Source organism: Equus przewalskii, chromosome 30 (assembly GCF_037783145.1).
Source record: "Equus przewalskii isolate Varuska chromosome 30, EquPr2, whole genome shotgun sequence".
Classification (NCBI taxonomy): Eukaryota; Metazoa; Chordata; class Mammalia; order Perissodactyla; family Equidae; genus Equus; species Equus przewalskii.
The window spans coordinates 10,355,504-10,375,624 of record NC_091860.1 but is presented as its reverse complement, the minus strand read 5'-3'; the positions used below and the strand labels follow the sequence as shown (position 1 = coordinate 10,375,624).

Here is a 20,121-nt window from a genome sequence, read left to right as displayed (position 1 = left end):
CATATGCCCACTGCATGTTTCCCATGTGCACTCCCCACATATCCTGCCAAACACAGCCCACATAATCCCATACCACACCACTACCCAAATAATCTTCCCGAGTTCCTCACATCCCCCTTACACTCCACACACACACCTCCACCTGTCCCCTATACTCCCCACCACAGGATCCCTCAACCTCCCATCCCTTAAACGCCCTAGAAACTCCCATAATCTTCCACATCCCTCTAAATCCATCACACATTCCCACCGTATCCCCATGACTCCACTTCCTCAATACCCCACACACATTCCCACACATCCCCACACCCTCTCCCACATGTCCATACACCTCCACACAGCCCTCACTTCCTCCACTCCCCACTACTCGAGACCCACTTAGGCGAGTGAAAGATTTCGGTCTTATCAACTCACAGAAGTTCAGACCCTGTTTTCACTTCTTTTCACTGTTTATTCTTACGGTTATGAACTTTTCTGAGTTTCCACTACCCTTTGGATGATTCTGGCATTTCTAAAGGTATGAATTTCAAGCACTGATCTGGTGAATATCTTTAGCCTGATTATGATCTCCATGCCAATGGCCTATAGCCACTTAGCTTTTTCTTTTAACCAGAGTGGAATTTTTTCTGCATGGGTGTCATATTGTAAATATTGATCTGTGTGTGCTCATTTCTATATAGGCTTGTTTCATTGGTGCTCCTGGGTAGTTTAATAAGCAGTCTGTCTATAAACAAGGAGATATTTACTTTTCAGTTTCGTACAGTTGCTGCTTGCCACTGATGATTTTGGTGTAATTTTTTCTTTTCCCTTATAGCACATCTGTTTATATGACTAGATGGTCATATTAGAAGAACCTCTTTCCTCTTTTGGAAGATTTATTTCTTTTCATTGCTTCAGGATTATTAATTTTCTGGGTGTTGTGTCTTTTTAAAGATTTCAAATAAGCTAAGTTATTTCAAGATAAACTGTTATCCTCTATTCTGGTTAACAAAGATTAGATTGAAATGTGTAACTTTTGGCATTATTTATGGGAGTATGTATTTATTCTACACCTTAGGAAAAACCAGAAAAACATATTCTACATGACAACTGACAGTTCAATGAATCTCATTTGAAAATGTTGTAGGAAGAGGCTTAGTGATCAAAAAATAACATCAACAAACAGTGAATCTACAAAAGACATATTTTGACTGGATCCCTCCACCCCCTTTCCTTGCTGAGGTACTAAAGTTGGGAGTAGATCATGGTCTCCCAGGCTGGGCCCATGAGGCCCTTGGTGGGTAGTCTGACGTGGAAATCTTCACTCTTTTGTTGGCCTTCTCTAGGGTTCTGGAGTTGGTGCTGGTCACTCTGGGCAGCTGCCGCAGTCCCATACCACGTCCTCAGTTCAGTGACTGACAATAGTCTTTTTAGTCCTTCTCTGTTACATGAATTGGAGCTGGGAACTGGCTTCTCTTGACGTTTTTACTGCTTCAGAAAGGAGAATGAAAAATCTCTTTTCAGGGCATTTTTCATCTGTGCTGGCTCTCCTTGGTTCCTTGTCACAAATGTTCTGTTGTGGACCCCAAGGATCACTGTGTAAACTGGCTTATTTTGGGAAGTACTTAAGATGGCTCATATTTGTGGGGTGGAGGGGCCTTTCTTGATGAATATCCAAATCATTAGAAACAGATACTCATCATGTTCACTGTGAGTTTTATCTTGCCAATGTTTAGCATTCTTCTCTTATAAGTAATAGAAGAAGTTACAAATTTAAAAGTTATAATTGAGGCAAACTTCTCACTTTTAAAATTTTTCCAGCGTGTTGAGTTTTAAGCCTCCAAGGTATCTTAAACCAGAATAGTAAATCTGATGTTGGAAACAGACAAGTGGTATGTGACCAATGACCAAAAGCCTCAAGAACACATTAGAAAGGCATGGAATGGTTTGTGAGGAAAATAATTTCTCAATGAGTTTGGGTCGTTACAGGATCTGAGAGCCACTAAGTACTTTTTGAAGGGCGTGGTAGAGCAAGATCTGAGTCCACGCCCCACTGAACTGGGGGTTTTCATAATTGATCCAGATCACTGCCACATGGACTTGATCATGTTGTCAGTATCCGTTTAAGTAATTCTTGACCTATTTTCATATCATTGTTTGTTTTGAGTACAGAAAATCCTCTCCTACAGAATAGTTTATTAAAAACATTAAAATAAATTGATATTCATTTTTCTTTTAAAAATTTTCCTTTAGCTTTGTTTCCCTTATAAGAAATGTTTTTATAGCTATTTGAAGTATGAAACATTAAGACAGTGACTTTGAAACTTTTTGATTATGTTTTATAAGTAAAAATGCCTTAAGCATCCACCCATAGTATATGTATATATTTTTTTTTAATTTTTTTAAAGATTTTATTTTTTACTTTTTCTCCCCAAAGCCCCCCGGTACATAGTTGTATATTCTTCGTTGTGGGTCCTTCTAGTTGTGGCATGTGAGACGCTGCCTCAGCGTGGTTTGATGAGCAGTGCCATATCCGCGCCCAGGATTCGAACCAACGAAACACTGGGCCGCCTGCAGCGGAGCGTGCGAAATTAACCACTCGGCCATGGGGCCAGCCCCAGTATATGTATATTTTTAATCTACAAAGTACACACGTCTTTTTATACTTATATATTCTATATATTGTAAATCATAAAACTTAATTGGGTTGTGATAAGGATGAAATAATAATTTAATGTAGATTATATATATGTATATATATATATTTTTTGAGGAAGATTAGCCCTGAGCAAACATCCACCACTAATCCTCTTCCTTTTGCTGAGGAAGATTGGCCCTGAGCTAACATTCATGCCTGTCTTCCTCTGTTTTTTATATGTGGGACGTGTGCCACAGCATGGCTTGATGAGTGGTGCATAGTTTTATGACTGGGATCTGAACCGGTGAAGCCTGGGCCACCGAAGCAGAGCACACAAACTTAACCGCTGCACCACCAGGCAGGCCCCTGGTGTAGATTATATTTTATAAAAATAAATATATCTTTAATGAGAGCAATGCAATTCATTCACAATTTTTGAAAAATTTTTAGTGAAAGTGTTATGAGCGGTCATGTTTTAAAATCTTAGTTTAATACTTAGCAATGCAATGATTCAGAGGTCTCTAAGTTTATCTTTATACTTACTTTTAATGTCTGCCATAGTTTCAAATATGCCTCACAAGAATATGACAGTCCAAATCGAAGAAACAAATTGTTAACTGTGTTTACTAAATTACAATGTTCATTTTTCAGGTCCGTCTACCAATTTTGCAAAGGTTTTTGCAGAAATACTGCTGGCAGTTTTTCATCTTACCTGATGTCAGTTGGTCCCTGCAAACTAATTGGGAAGGTGGGCGTTTTAATATTTTAAAGGAATAGGTTAAAAATCCACTGAAACTTTCACAAGGAATATTTTCAAACAGATTAAAAAATTTTATTTCCAAGTTTAAATTATATGGCTATGTGACTATTTATAGTTTTTGGCAACAAAAGCCGCATAGCACTGAAAACATTCCCAAATATCCATTTTCAAAATGCTCACATCAAAAGGCTTTCTCATGGATTATTAAAATGTCACTTTCAGTTTGAAGGAACAGCTTATATAGGTTTTCGAAAGTACCTGCTACACAGTCATTACTGACAACCACTTGTCATCACAGAGCAGGTCAGCAAGTTTGGAACATTTGCCTTTCTTTGTAAAGAGCAATGCATAAGTAATATTTGGGTCCAGAAACAAGTAGTTCACTTTGAGATAATCAGAAAGTCTTTGTATGGGAAAGGATTTTCCAGGTCACACACCGTCTCATTATGAAGAATTGTAAATATTTTGCAGTTTGAAATAATGTTCTCTGTAAATCCACTTAGATGGCCAAATATAAATGGTGATAAATTGAAATTTGACAGCAAATGAAGGAACCAAGTAACCACTGTCGTTCTTTCTTTCTTGAAACTCCCAGTTCTCCTTCAGGATATCTCAGGTGCCTTGTCAGTATTGTGGCCATATGACGTTTGGACTGCGTGAGTGCATTAATGTCGGTCCAAGTCTTAAATAGTAGTAAAGCTTACTTTATTTCTTATATTTTTATAAAAAAGTTAAATATAAATAGAAGTTTTCGAATTTTCTTCTCACAATGCCGGTTGACCTCTTGTGTCCTCTGCTTTGGAAATCACGTCTTGAGATGATCAGATTCACCATTCTATCCAGCATCACTGGAATGGTTGTGCCATCAGCTCAGCAAATGGCTTTATATAGCTCTAAGGTTGTTTTTTGCTTTTGTTTAATTCAATTTTTGATTGAGTGAAATTGCTTAGAAACAGCTGTATATTAGTTCGCATCTCATGGCTGCAATCTCACCATTGCTCTTCTTTTCTCTAGAAAGTTTCTGCTTTACAAATATTATTATTCCCCTATCTAAAGAACTGTGCCGTCCAATACAATAGCCACTAGCCTCATATGATTATTGAAATATAAACCAGTTAAAATGAAACCAAATTAAGGATTCGAGTTTTTGGCCTCACTAACTGATTTCAAATGTATAATAGCCTGTACGTAACTAGTGGCTACCATATTGGACAGTGCAGTGGACAGCTACGCTCTAGAATATGTCTAGCTTGTAGTGTAGTCAAACCACACAGATTATTGGAACCTTTCAAATCTTGAAATTTCCTCATAAAGTTGAATCAGTAACATTACCTTTAAATTCACTAAGGGATGTTTAAGGACAAACTTGAAGTGAATTTTGGATTATGCAATCATTCTTATGATCTACTGTATTTAACTCAATTGAAAATAATTAATGAGGAATTTGCAAACTATTTTTAATGCCGTTTTTTACACTGAAAACTATAAAAACTTCCAGTAAATGGAGAACAGCAAATACTGATAATCTTCTAGATATTTAAATTTCCATTGTATTTGTAGTAAAATTTCTGTTTTCTCTCATCACCAGTACAGAATGTGGCTAACACGAAATCACGCTTTCCCTCTAGAATGTAGGCAATGATCAGGTGTTCACTGGTACCTGGCACAGGGCTGAGACACTTGTTGAATTAGTGGAGGCAGCCCACTCTGTTGTTAGATGGCCGCCCTATAATATTATATGTATATTATATATGATATAAAGCCATTGCTTTTGATTTCTCCTGCTGTAATTGCCCGAAATAAGTTAAAATTTTTTTCTTCATAGTAACCATTCAGCTATTTGAAGACTATTGTCAGGCACCTTCTAAGTCTCTTTCTTCTAGGCTAAGTATCTTTTGGTGCAGTCACGTATCCTTGCTTTACTAAGCTTGACCAAAAGAGGCCACGCCACCGCTGGATGGATCCCCACTTGTTTTTGAAGTTGTGAGGCCCTCACTTGGTTCGTTTTGTTACATAGTCTTTCTTTCTAAAATGAATAGAAACTGATTATATTTTTCAGAGTTTTTTTTTCACTATGTTCCTGAGAGTTATTTGGACTAGATATTCTGGAATTGTTTCAAAACTAGGGTTAGGAATGACTATTCCAAAATAACTACTGGGATGCCTAATGAGTCAGTTAAGGGAGAGGGTGCTGGCCCTGTGGCATAGTGGTTAAGTTTGACATGCTCCACTTTAGTGGTCTGGGTTCGTGGGTTTGGATCCTCCGTGCAGGCCTACAGCACTCCTCAGCCATGCTGTGGCAGCAGCCCACATATAAAGTGGAGGAGGGTTGGCGCAGATGTTAGCTCAGGGCTAATCTTCCTCAAGTAAAAAAGAACAAGTCAGTTAAGGGAAAGCTGACCCTCTTGTTCAGAGAACGAGATTTTCAGTAGCTGAGCTGGGAGTTCACTAGCGGCTGTTGCCATCTTGTGGTTGGGGAAAGAGAGACAGAGAGAGAGGGCGAGAGGGAGGGAGGGAAGGAGGGAGAGAGAGTGAGAGAGAGGGGGATCTCTGGTAGGAAAATCTGAAGTCACTCTTAGGATACAGTATGTTTCTTTTCTGTGTCCAGTGGAAAGCTGGTTTGTGGGTTGGGTCCTGGTAAATCCTAGACTGCTGTTTCTAACACTGTCTCATGCTGGCCTTCTGACTTTAGTCTACTCATCTGTAATTGGGTATACTAGGCTTCTTTTTGTGAGGCCCAGTTAAAAAATTTTCTGAACCACAGCCAGCCAGGCGGCATGATGGTTAAATCTGCGTGCTCTGCTTTGGGGGCTTGGGGTTTGCTGGTTCTGATCCTGGGCAGGGACTTAGCACCACTCGTCAAGCCATGCTGAGGCGATGTCCCACAAAAAACTAGGGACCTACAGCTAGAATATACAACTAGGTGCTAGGGCTTTGGGGACCAAAAAAAAGAAAAAAAAGAGGAAGATTAGCAATAGATGTTAGCTCAGGGCCAATCTTCCTCACTAAAAAAAAAGTTTGCTGAACTATTATTCTTATTAATTCTTCTTCTTATGATTAACAAGATACAGGGGCCAGCCCTGTGGCCTGGTGGTTAAGTTTGTGCGCTCTGCTTTGGCGGCCTGGGGTTTCACCGGTTCCGATCCTGGGCGCAGACATGGAACCAATCATCAGGCCATGCTGAGGGGTGTCCCACATGCCACAACTAGAAGGACCCACAACTAAACAACTAAAAAATATACAACTATGTACTGGAGGGCTTTGGGGAGAAAAAGAAGAAAAAAAAGGAAGATTGGCAAAAGTTGTCAGCTCAGGTGCCAATCTTTAAAAAAAAGAAACAGCAAGATACATGCTTTCTTCTCCATGGGACACCTTTTCTATTAGAGTAATTCAAATTCGTTGTTTTCATTCATTCAATGCATATTTATTAGCACCTATTATGTACCAGGCACTGTTTTAGGGACTTGAGATAGAGTGGTGAACGAGACAGAAGACGTCCACAATTTAAATGAAACCATTTCATTCATGAGGGAGACAGAGAACTTAAAAATGTAACAATTAACTTTGACTCTTGTAAGTACTAACTTTGACAAGGGACTGAAATATCATGCATTAATTTTTGAGACAGAGGAATGGATAATCCCTATCATAAAAGACAAGTTTTCATGCATCTTCCAGAAGTACGGGAATTTACCTATTGGATGGCAAACAGTGAAAAAAAACATTCTAATGCTTAGTGTTGGTGAGGATTTAGCAAAACGGATCTTCTCATGCATTATTGGTGGGGACGCAAATTGTTATCAAACTTTCTGAAAAGATGGTAAAAATTTATCACCATTAAAAAGTGCATACTTCTTTGTTCCATCTGTTCTTTTTTGCCTACTTCTACTTTGAATAATTTATCTAAGGAAATATTCATAAATTGGCATAAATATATATGTACCAGTCTGCTCATCATAGTATTATGTAGTGTAGTAAAAATCTGGAAACAACTTAAATGCACAACGATAAAGAACTGGTTAAATAAATTATGCTGCAGCCAAAAAATACAGTACTACATTGTTATTTAAAATAATATCATTCTTCATTCATTGACATGGAATGATATCGATGATAAATATTAAAGAAAAGAAGCAGGTTCTCCAGCATGGTTTCAGGATTAATAAGAATTCTGGGATATAGAGAAAAATGATGTTATGTGAGAAAGGCTTTTTGGAATATATTTAGCAGATGAGTAAAGAATTGGTAAGAAGCAGCCAACTTTTTTTTTCCTGAAAGTGAGCCCTTTTAATTTTGAGAAGTGAAATTTATAATTATGGGAATTATGGGCAGAGTGACTTTGTATAAGCTAGCTTCCTATCTGTATAAGGTGGGTGGATTAGAAGAGAGAGGGCGCATGCTGTCTCAAAAGAGAAGTCTATGTGGCTTTTAATTGTTAGTGGTGCCTCTGCCTAGAACTTTACGGAGCTGAGAAGAGGAAGATGGAGAAAGGCGTCAGTTTGAAGAACCTCCAGAGTATCTGTGAGAAGGTGGCAGATTCATTGCCATATTCAGAGGCTCCTTTTTCCTTTTTGACTCACAGCGAGGGTTGTTAATGTAAACAAAACCTCCCAAATCACAGGTTACAGTAGGAAGTGGATGAATCCACGGTAAAGACTGTGGGTGGGTTTCACTTTTCTGTTGTTTCAACTCAAAAGATGTTATCAAAATCTTAAAAATAAAGCTTCTTATTAATATTAATACTTATAATGGCTGCAACTGTTTAGTAGCACTTGCTTTGGGTCAAGAATTGTTCCAAGTGCTTTGTTCTACATGCTTTATGTGCATTAAAATTTTGTCTTTATAGTCCCCATTTACTGTTGAGAAAGCTAGGCCTAGAGAGGTTAAATAACTTGCCTATAAGCATACAATTACTGTAAATTGGAATTAGGCAGAGTTGGAATTAGACTCCAGATTTATCTGATTCCAGAGCATGTTTTTTTAATACTACTATCTTATAGGTATTGTTATGTTCTAGGAAACATAACCAGATACATCCATTTAGGATTAGGAGTGAGTATGCATGGGGAGTTTTAGATTACACACCATGTTTAACTTTGGGAATTGGGTAGCAGAGATTATGGGATATTGCCCTTTAGACATGGTGCATAGGCAATACATTAAGTAATTTCCGTGAAAATTCAGCATCTCTCTCATTGAGGAGAGGAATTAAAGTTCCCTTAGGCTCTGGATTTGTGTTTAAGTCTAAGGCTATACATAGTGATTGAACGGATTGAGGTTAAATTGCAGTGAAGTTTGCAGTTCTTTATAGTGTTTTATTTGGGGCCTTGTGCTGGTAACAATGCTCATCAATTCTTTGAATAATGATATAGGAGACAAGTAATTAAGAATAACAAATCCATCAAAAGTTAAAAATCAGAAACTAAAGAGATATTGCTGAGTTGGATAAATGGATATCTCTATCGAGATAAAACTTATAGGAATGAGGCTAAGATCCTGAATGTGAATCGAAAGAGTTATCTTTTCGAGCATAAGAAGAATGATATGGTTTAGTTGTAGCACATGTGAAGAAAATTTGGGAGGATAGTTGAAAATTCAGTATGAGTCAACAGTATAGTGTGGCTGCAAAACAACGATAGCCAAAGACAACTTAGTCTTAGGTTGTTCTGTAGATCTCAGGAGGTCCACATCTCACTGTATTCTAAACTCAGTAGAAAATACTGAAACAGCGTGCCAGGGAATATAGAAATTGAATATATAGAATACAGAATATGTTCTATATATTAATATTCTATATAGAATATATATAAAATATTCAATATATTGAATTGAAATTCAATATAGAAATTGAAACCTATTCAGAAGAGAAAATTAGAATTACTAAGGACTTTGAAACTTTGTTTTTTGAAGAATCAAAGAAATTGAGGATGTTTTTCCAGGGAAGAGAAGACCCACGGATGATCTGACAACTCTTCAAGTATGAAAATAGCTATCCAGTGGATATTTATACTTTTCCTTAAAGGACTCAGGGGCTAGGCTGTGACTAATCAGTAAACCAACAGGAACTACAGAAGGCTATGGTTAGCTCAATATAAGTGTAACTTTTTAACATTCGGAATTGTTCAAAAATTGAGAATATATATTTTTTAAGCAGGAAGTTATAAATTTGAATATCAGAGTTGTTCAGTCACACATTGTCAGGATGACCGCTTGGTGAGGATGCCATAGGCTTTAGTATTTTCATCAGTGAAAGGTACTACTTGACAGAATTTTGCAGGGCTCATAAAAAATTCGTGCACCATTGGCTATGTAGTTGGACTAGGTGCCCCTTACCACCCTAAAGCTTTACATAGTCGTGTGCTGCATAGCGACATTTCTGTCAATGGTGGACTGCATATAGGACAGTGGTCCCATGAGATAGTACTATATAGCCTAGACGTGTGGTAGGCTATACCTTCTGGATTTGTGTAAGTACACTCAATGATGTTTGCACAGTAACGAAATCACCCAATGACTCGTTTCTCAGAATGTATCCCCGTAATTAAGCAACACATGACTGTGCTTCTAGTATACTGTAAAAGGAACAACTAAAAGGTATTTCCCTCCAAAAGCAATACTCTGATTGTCTTGCATTGACAGTGCCTTGAATTCTCATAGTGCATGTGGTTGTGCCCACCGAACCTGAGATTTTCTGGTTTTTCTCTGTGATAATGATAAAGCAAATTGTTATTTATCATTGCCACCTTCATTCAATCTAGCTTATAGGATTTGATTTCCAATTACTCATTAAGAACTTTGGGGGTTGTGATGCAAGACTGATAAATTTTCGTGGAAGTGAGAAGGAAAAGCCAAAAAATGTTTAGTTGACATTAGATTTTGAATCTTGGATAATCTGAGCCAGAAAGGAGGCAATATAGGAGAGTATCATCATTTAATCTAACTTGCTTCTTTTGCTTATGAAGGAATCAGATACCTTAAAATAGGAGATAAACCAATTTTTCAACTATGACAAGGTCATGGTATTTGGAATCTGCTCCTGAATGACACTTCTTTGTACATATTCCATCCCCAACTGGGTTGTATTACCAACTGTCTTGAACCTGTTGATCTGATGTTGGGACCTTTGAAATATTTGGATTAGAATGCACATAGGGGAGCACTACTTGTCTATTCAAGGTGAATAGACTCTCTCTATCTCCAGGTCTATCTGAGATATAAAACCGTTAAGTCTTGATTTATAGCTTTCTACTTTATCAACTTTATGAACTACATAAAATGTTTAAAGAAGAACCCTTACAGGATCTTATTCATGAGTGGTGTAGATAAAGTTGCTTTTGTTAATACTTGCTAGTAATTCTTTTCTTTAGCCCAAGACTGAGGAGTCTACGAGATCCCCAAAAGCAAAGGGTCCTATTGGTACAAGTTTGTTTTTCAATCTCTATCTAAGAAAATGATTAATAATAATAAACAAGACATTCATTTAATACTTAATTACCCTGTGAGTTGGACATTATTGTTATTCCTACTTTCTTTTTTTTTTTTTTTTTGAGGAAGATTAGCCCTGAGCTAACATCTGCCCCAAATCCTCTTCTTTTTGCTGAGGAAGACTGGCCTTGAGCTACCGTCCATGCCCATCTTCCTCTATTTTATGTGGGACACATGCCACAGCATGGCTTGACAAGCGGTGCCTAGGTCCACACCCAGGATTCAAACCAGTGAACCCTGGGCTGCCAAAGCAGAACATGCTGCAGTGACTTGGGATGGCAGCAATGTCTAGTTTGAAACAGGACCCAAGGGATAAGATCCATCTCCTTAGATAGGGGTTGGTAAGCGCTGTACACATTTTCTGGGCATCAGCTAAGAGGGCAGGTGTTAAGGGAATGGACTCACTCCCAGCAGGGAATTAGAATGCAAATCAGAATGTAGGCATAAAACATAGGTGAATATAGAGGATTGTAGCTCACTGCAAAGGGATATCAAGAGTATCCACTAGGTTTATGGTGATATATAAATACCTCTTAAACCGTTGTTGAGGACAGAACACCTAAAATGCTGCCAAACTTCCTGTGGCCTAGGGTTAGAGTGGGGCTGAGTTTAAAGGTAGGAAATCTACAGCACATGCAGCCGGGCTACAGTAGGCTGGGGCAAGGGGATTGACTTGCACACAGCAGTGGATATGAACTCAAAGTACCAGACTTTCTTGATCTTTTCTATTCAGTGGGAGAACATCTGATGAAAGAGGAAATTAGTGAACAGATTTGGAATATGTAGCTAAATTTATAAGGGAGCCAATCAGGGAAAAAAAAATCTCTACCTATTAAACCTTTGCTTTTGTCATCTTCAGTAGCAGAAAAATTGCTGCTTGTCCAATTCTAGATATGAGAAGCAATCAGAATATACAATGAGTGCCCGAGGGTGACTTTTTGGGGGTTAAATATAGCTTTGCATCATTAGCTTATGGGGGAAAAAAAATCCCATCATGACAGCAAATCAGATCTAATCTGGCACACCCTCGGCTGCAATTATATAAAATATAGTGGAAACTTGTCAAAGCTTTCAGTGAGAAATGAGGCTACTGATGCTTGGCAGCCCCCTTTTTGAACAGTGAAGAATTATGTTGCTTAGCTACAGCCTTTGGCTGATTTAGAAAGCTTTAACTGGCTGTATTGTACAAGAGTTAAACTCTATTCCTTGATATCTTTTTTTTTCCTGAGAGAAAAATCCTTATTTATCACCTTCTTATTTTTTTGCTATCTTTACCATGTCATTTATGTGTATTCATTCAGGACAAGTTTCGATTCATCATTGTTTTTCCCTCCCCAGGGTTTATAGATTGAGAGAGTACAAGTGGGTGGTTGATGATATAAGCAGAACATAAAGTGTTGAAATAACTTAAATGCTTTTGACCTCAAAGTAACGTGCAAGTGTCTATTTCAAATATTTTTGTCATTTGAAGTCATTGTGCTTTTCCCCTCTCTTTCAGCTTATTCCTAGTTGAGGTGGCTGTTGTCTTTATGACGCACAAGAATGTGTAACATTGAATTATATTTTTATATTTCAAAATGTAAACTCATGTATAGGTGTAGAGGAAGGTGTCAGGAACAGCGAATGGAACTGATGAGACAGGAGTAAGAGTAGGGGCTGGAATTAGAACCAAAAGGCTGAAAACAGAAGGCTTAAGAGAAAAAGCAAAGAAGAATTGTAACTGGAGAAGATTTATAGCAATTATTGTACATGAAATAGAAAAGTGTGTAATGGGGGAAATGTCAGATGTGTCAGAGCCCATTTCAATGGGATAAAAATACTCAAGGACTCATAAGTCTGGGGGAGATTCTAAGAGGCTTTTGGTTCATGTTCTGTCTCCAGAAATATACTGTTCTAAATATGTGGATATTCCACTTTATTTTTATGGCTCTGCAGGACAGAGAATGTCCCTCAGCAATGCTTTCGTTATCTTACTATAATTATTGTAATGAAGCACAGCCATGACCTAATCTTGATTATGTAATTATTTCAGCAGATTTTACTATTGGGTTGTCAGTACTCTCTCTGTTTTATGCATGTAAAAGCAGTTTTTCCTGCTGATGCTTACAATTCCATATCACCTGGAGGAAATTTTATAGAGTTGATTCTATATTTATGTTCAGAAGTAGAATAATGGATAATTGTCTCTACAGGCTTGGCCCCAGTGAAATTCTAGTTCTATTGAAGACCAGAATTCATAGACTTGTAAGCTGAGCCACCCCATGTATGGGCTTTGCTTTTATGCTGGTCTGCAAATAACCTTCATTTGCCACCTTTTAATATATGTTTGTCTAATGCAGTCATTTTCAAAATGTGGTCCTGGGATGCCTGGGCGTCCTCAAGACTGTATCAAGCGAATTGGTGAAGTTAAAACTATTTTCATAACAATTCAAAGACATTATTTGTCTTTTGACCTCTCCGTTGTCTTATGGGTGTACAGAGGCTACACAAGATGTGATACAGAAGCAGATTGAATGCAAAAAGAAATAGGAGAATCTAGTCATCTTTTAATAAGCAAGACATTAAGGAGATTTGCAGAAATGTAAAACAATGATATTCTTCTTGTTAAATTTTTTTCTTTTGGAAAATATAGTTATTTTTCATAAATACATTATGTTAAAATGTTATGGACTTATTGTTATTTTAAAATGAATTAATAAATATTTTTGAAATTTCTCAGTTTTTATATCCAAGATAGTGAATGTCGATGGATATAACCAACACAAATAAAAGCACTTTGGGATTCTCAAAAATTTTCAAGAGTGTAAAGGGGTCCCAAGACCAAAAAGTTTGAGAGGTCCAATCAACTTTTTGATGATTGTATCATGCTATATTTTTTTCTTGAGACAGTATTGCATAATAGTTAACAGTGCTGGCTTTGGTTTCAGACTGCTCGTGTTTCTTAACTTTCTGTGTCTCAACTTTCTGTAAAATGGAAATGATTCTATCATGTATGTAAAATGTTTCCACAGTACATTCTCTATAAATATTAGCTATTTTCCATAGCACTTTGCATACTTGAAATTATTATTTATAATTATGTATTTATATCTGTCTTCTATGCTGGACTGTAAGCTCCATGAAGACAGATGCACATCATTTATGTTTCATCATTGTGTCTGAAGTGCTGTAACAATGTCTACAGTAAAGGTGCTCAACAGATATTTGGGGTTGACTGATTAACATTCTTCAGTGACTCCCCTTAACCTCTAGGATAAAGGCCCCCTTATATGCATGGCTTTCTAAATCTAAATTCCTTCCCATTCTACAATATCCAACTCCTTGCCTTCCATGATTCTACCACGGTGTTTCATGTCTTAGTGCGTTTATTTGCCCATGCTCTTCTTTTGGATTAACATACTATTTTCCCCTTTGGCCACCTGACGGATTCTTGCTTATCCTTGGTGTCCTGGGTTTTGCTCTCCTGTGACCCCTTTGTAGCCTGCTCCCCATTTCAGGCAGAGCAGGTGGTTCTGTCCTATGTGCCACTATAGTACATTGTATGTACTTTTATTTTAACCCCTAAAATGCTGTGTTAAAATGATTTGATTACTGTAAATTACAATAACTGCATTTATTGGATGCCTGCCCTTTCAGTGTGTGATATATGTGTGTGTGTGTATTTGTACGTATGTATATAACTATATATAAAGTTCTATTTAATTCTCCAAACAGTCCTAGAAAATACTTATTATTTTTCCAATTTTATACGTGTATTATTTTACACATGAGGAAACTAAAGCTCAGAGATTTTAAGAAGTTAATATGGGTTATGTCTCAATTCAGAATTTGGACTGATCAGTTGTTGATGCAAGAGCGCCTTGAGGCAAGGGCTGTGACTTACTCACATATCTTATTAGCAAACCTGCTCTTGTGGTTTAAGTTCATGTCTAATATCATATTCATGTAATAAAATATCTCTTATGATCACTGGTTTCATCATTGCATCACACTCATAAGAAAGAGTTAGGTGAATTCTACCACAGCTTGCCAGGTACTCTGTCTCCTCTTAGGAATGGAAAAGTCCAGGTACAGCCTGGTTATACATGATGCTCTTCCCGGTATCTGAAAACATTCTTGGATACTTAGATTATAGGTCTAACTGTAATTTGTTTTATATTTTACTTCCTTTAAAATTTACTTCATTGATTTCGTTTACTCCTTGCCAGCAATTCTAATTAAAAGTGAATAGAAGTTTAATTAAAATTGATGGCTTTAACTCTTAGTAGAAAACTTCTATTATCATAAATACTATAATCAACTACTGTTATTTTTAGAATCAAATGAAAACTCTGTACGTGCCATAATGACTTAGTTATGCACTTTAGTTTCTATTGTTTTTTCGTTTGTGATAGATGCATTTTGTGAAAAGGGTATAAAGAATTCAGAGTAGGTGGCTCTGCTATTTGACTAGTGATTACTCTGAATTCACCATTGTCAAGTATTTTTGTCACTTATCTAGATTTGAAAGAATGAATGAACACATGATGCTTTTAAAAGCTGCTTCTCTTTCTTTTTGACATAAAAATAGAGAGCTTTTACAAATACCGTTCAGCTGAATCCATATAAATCCTCCTCCACAACCAAACCACCAAATTAAAAATTAGAGATTTTCTTGACATCAAATTTTGCAGTGTATATAAATGTATAATTGGGAAAACTTATCTTTATCAATTTTTAGCCTTCTCTTTCTACCTCTCTCTTCCTTCTTTCCTTTGCTCATTTGTCTCTTTTGTTTTCTCCTTTCTTATTCTTGTCTTTTGTTTCTTTTCTTTTTCTTTTTAGTTTCCAGTGCCTCCTAGAAAGGAAAACGAAAGCTAGAAGCTCTAACTTCCAATAAGTGCTAAGAAATGGCACAATTTGGGCCAAGGTTCTAGGAGCCCCAAGCATTCCTAGAGTAGTGGTTTTATATCTTTTAAAGTATGATTGTACTTTTAATCTGTGTTAGTTGAGAAAACATAATTAATCATTTCATTACAACAGCTTTCATTTATCTTTGAAAAATAAGACATAAATGGTCAAGACATGCTTTTAACTTAAACCAGAATGATGGCATGGTGTGGTTTCTTGAGCTTTTTGAGCTTCTTGAGATAACTTCATGACTCCACAGAGATTTATGAGCTGCAGGTTATGTACTACTTTCAGAGAGTTTTGGAATTTACTTTCTGACTCATCTGGTTGTGCTTTTAAAAAGGCACGTAGGACTTAAACCAATCAAACCAAATCAAGAATAGAGTGGATTAGTAAACAGGATTTGCTTCCTGCATGCCATATCAGATGCCAATCCAGCAGAAGGTCTTCCTTAAAGCCTAGCAACGTCCTTCCGGAACACAATTGCATTTAGGTCTCTTGTTCAGGACTCCACAATTAGGACCAATTCCATTGAACCGCTTCACATATTTTACAGGTATTGTGGGCATGAAGATCAAGGAAATTTGCTCCTTCCTAAACTTAATAATTAAAGAACCGAAGGAAAATATTATGAGGTCTAATGATACGTGTCAATCACGTAATTCATAACTGGAAGATTATCTTCTGAAAAAGTAGATCCCTCTGCTCATTGGGGAGGCGCGAGTCCGTGGTGGAGGGAGGGTGTGGAGTGTTTATGGGGTGAAGAAACTGGAAGGAGGGAAGCCTGCCACTGAAGTGGACTCATTTTTACTTTCTTTAACTCTAAATAATAAAGAGGTAATTTTGATTTTTGCTGAGGTGGGAGAGAAAAGAGGAGGTCAGCTACTAGGAAAGTTTCTTTTCCTTTATCAAATTCAAGGAAGTAGAGGTGGAACATAGGAGTGAGAGGACCAGCAGCGGCAACCAGCCTTAAGATTGACCAGTTGCTAGTACAACCAGAAAGACCTACAACTAGAATATACAACTATGTGCTGGAGGACTTTGGGGAGATAAGAAGGGAAAAAAAAAAAAAAGATTGACCAGTTATGATTTGAGAAATACTCTTATGACCAAGTTTGTCTGGTTGGCACATACTACCTGTATGTTCTCTGCTCGAGAAGATATAAGGAATTTGTAAAGCTGATCTTGTTTAAATGTTGCTGCCAGTAAACTTTAAAACATCTTTCTAGAGTTTTAAATACTGGGCATATTTTGATCAGTTACAGTTAAATTTATTTCTAATTTAGAAAAGAATGTTTCAATTGATCTTCCTCTTCCAGCTATTTTTGTATTTTATTCCAGTGTCAATGTCCAGAGAAGCAAGTGTGATTTGAAAATGAATCTAGCAATCTTATGGCATGGGTGTTACCATAGTTGATGGCATAATTTAAAATTTTATTTTTATAAAATTCTTTTAAAATTATAAAATTAAAAATAATTTTTTTTTTTTGAGGAAGATTAGCCCTGAGCTAACATCTGCTGGAAACCCTCCTCTTTTTGCTGAGGAAGACTGGCCCTGAGCTAACATCCGTGTCCATCTTCCTCTACTTCATATGTGGGACACCTACTACAGTATGGCTTGACAAGCGATGCATGTCCGCACCCCGGATCTGAGCTGGCAAACCCAGGGTTGCCAAAGCAAAACATGTGAACTTAACCGCTGCGCCACCGGGCCGGCCCCAAAATAATTTTAACTATTAATTGTAATCTTGAAAATGATGCAAAGATGCAAAAAAAGAAAAAAATTTACTCCCTACATTTCCTCATTTCCCCATCCTTGATTTTCACCCTCTTTTCCTATGCCCTCTCTAGCACTGGACACTTATTTTTTTGTCGATTTGATGGGTAAAAAATATTAATTGTTGCTTTAATTTATATTTCTTTGATTACTAATAAGGTTAATTGTGTGTGTATGTGTGTGCATGTAAACACAACCATAAATAAGCAATCCTGTGAATATAATGAAATATATATTATACTTTATATATATTATATGATGTAATATCTAGGTATTTGGGACTAGATAATATATATTTTACTAAGATTTCCCAGTTATGCTCTCTGTAAGCCTAGAAATTAAGTCTGGGAAAACAGAGGAAAGGAAATGTAACATTTTATGGGTAAAATGTGAAGCAAGTTGGGTTTCTATTCATTCACTAGATTTTCATTGTCCTTTTATCTGAAACTAAGAGAGAGCTCTATTTTTTGTTGGTGAACACCCAAGTTGAGTCTTCTCTGTCAGAGGTGGAAATCAAGAGATTTAAATGTTTTGTCTACTCCTTGTACCCGTTATCAATTTATTTCCTTGCTCCAAACCCATCCTTCTTTGCCCTGCTTTGTGATATTGAAGCTGAGCCCTGTGTTTCCCTCTTGCCATCTGGGACAATGTTAAGCTTTTTAGTAGATGGAATTGGAGAGACACTGCATGAAGAAGGGGTTTTTCTTCTTGGTTCCAAAATGCTTTTTCATTCTCGCTCTGATGGTGAGCTGCAGCCAGTGTGCAGGATGCCCAGTGTCACACACCTATTCTCCTGTGAGTTCTAACGGCTCTCACAGGTAGCTGGGGCGGCTTGTGGGACTCATCTTCTAGTTTCACTAGCACCCTCCCAACACCCCACCCCCTTTCAGGAGGCTTCCTTGCACTTTTGCAGAATCTTCTATCTTCTTGAATATATGAAATTTTATTTATAATAGCTTGTTTAGCAATCTTTTATACAAATTCAATCAACTGCATAATTCCTTGGAATTCTAGCCACTTTGGCCTTCCTGAATTCTAACTCTGTCTTTTTGCTTCAGGGAGACTATTTGGTTTACCCCTCACTGTGATGCAGCCTGAAAAGCCTCTGCAGCAATAAACTAGGGCAATCATAGGGCAATTCTGTTCTGCCTGTTGTCAAATGTTGTTTTACTCATTTTTTCCAGTTTTTTATTTGTTTAAGGCAGCAAGGTAAATCTGGTCCTTGATACTCCATCATGGTTCTAGAGGAAATCCACTTCTATTCTTTTAAATACTACAAATTAAATAGTGCTGTGATAATTAATATTTTCAAAAAGCATTTGTTTGCCTTAACATACATGTTTATCATTGTCGTTGCTGCACATTAGATTGTCCTTCTGGGATCCTTTTTTATTCTTCCTGAAGTGTATCCTTTTGAGGTTCATTTACTGAGGTCTCAGGGTGGTGAACTCTGTTCTTATTTGTAAATATTTTTTATTTTATCATCATTCTTAAAAGATACCTTTGCTAGACACCCAATTCTGTTTTTTTTTCTCAACCCTTTAAAGATACTGTTCTGCTGCCTTCTGGCTTCCGTTGTTGCTGTTGAGAAGTCTGCTGTTTCTCTAAGTGCCATGATTTTGTAGGTGTTCTGCCTTGTCTCTGTAGGTGCTTTAAATTTTGCCTTTTGTATTTTCATGCTTTTTTTTAAATAATATTTTTTAGCATGAAGTTTTGGTTTTATTTTGTTTTGTTTAATTTATCCTATCTGAGATATGTTGTGCTTCCTGGACTTATGGATACAATTTTCATCAAGGCTGGAAATTTTGCATCCATTATCTCTTTAGATATTATTTTTTCTCCATTCTTTCACTTTTTTTTGGACAACCCATGAGAAGTACGTTAGACTTTTCTTTCTACTCTCTATATCTTTTAACATTCCTCTCATATTTCAATCCCTTGTTTCTTTGTGCTGTATTGAGGATAATTTTTGGATGTATTTTTGAGGACAGCTAATTGTTTCTAATCTGCTTTTAAATCAATTAATTGTTTTCTTTCCTTTTTTTTAACCTTTCAACAATTATAATTGTCATAGGTATGTGTTCTTTTTTCCCCTCCAAGTCTTTTTATTTCTAACAGTATGGTATTGATTGGCCAGCTTTGTGATTGTGTTCATTATTTCTTAAGACAGTTTGTGCATAGCTCTCATATAGCTTTTCCCTACAGTTTCTATATCAGCAACCTTGAGAGTCAAAAAATAGTTTTTTGTTTTTGCTGGTTCTCAATCATGAAACCTGGTTTCTTTCAGGTTTGGTATTTTTGCTTGTGATCCCTTTGCTTGTTCTTACTCAGTGTGAGTTCTTTGGGCCTAAAATGAGGAAAACTTTCGAGAGTTTTCTTTATCCAAGGGAGACTACTGACTGGGAACCATGACAGCCGCTTCTGAGGGTCTCTGATCAGCAAAGCAGTCTTAGGGTCTTTTTTATCTACCTGTGGCTGGTCAAAGTCTTTAGTTTCATTGCTAAAATATTTACTCTCGAGCAAGCTTGCCCCTTCAGACTTCCCATTGCTGTAGCTTTGGCTTGTTCCCATAGGTACAATTTCTCGGACACT

The 20,121-nt window shown here is 37.0% G+C and overlaps 1 protein-coding gene across 2 annotated transcripts in view; it reads left to right on the top strand.

Annotated features, from left to right (window-relative positions):
- Window positions 1-20,121, top strand: part of GPR158 (G protein-coupled receptor 158) — a 404,908-nt gene that overhangs the window by 85,344 nt on the left and 299,443 nt on the right. The gene's annotated exons all lie outside the window — the stretch shown is intronic.